Here is a 418-nt window from a genome sequence, read left to right as displayed (position 1 = left end):
AGGTCTTTGAGGCCTCTTGGGGGCCCCCCGAGGGCCCCCTGGGGGCCCCTTGGCTTGCCCTGGGGCCCCTTGGGGGCCCTCAGAGGGTCCGTGGGGGGCCCCCGGGGGGCCCCCAGGCAGAAGTTTCTGGGGTCCCTGGGGTGAGTACAGTACCCTGTTGGGCCTAAACTCTAAAAGTAAAGAAAAAGGGTCTCAGAAATATATTTCTTTTGGAGTTAGAGGGGCCCCCTGGGCCCCCAAGCAGCAAAAGGGCCCCCGGGGGCCCCCAGGGAATAAAAGAGGGTTTGCTGCAGCAGCAGAAGCCTCCGCTAGCTTTTAATTGACTCAAAAATGTCAAAATTCGGCTCTAGGGTTGAGGGTTGAGGGTTTAGGGTTTAGGGTTTGGTGTGTAGTGTTCAAGGCTAGCAAACAGTTCGCC

The sequence above is a fragment of the Eimeria tenella genome, genomic scaffold (genome assembly GCF_000499545.2).
Source record: "Eimeria tenella Houghton genomic scaffold, Eth_scaff2024, whole genome shotgun sequence".
Classification (NCBI taxonomy): domain Eukaryota; phylum Apicomplexa; class Conoidasida; order Eucoccidiorida; family Eimeriidae; genus Eimeria; species Eimeria tenella.
Note: the sequence above shows the minus strand (reverse complement) of the source record.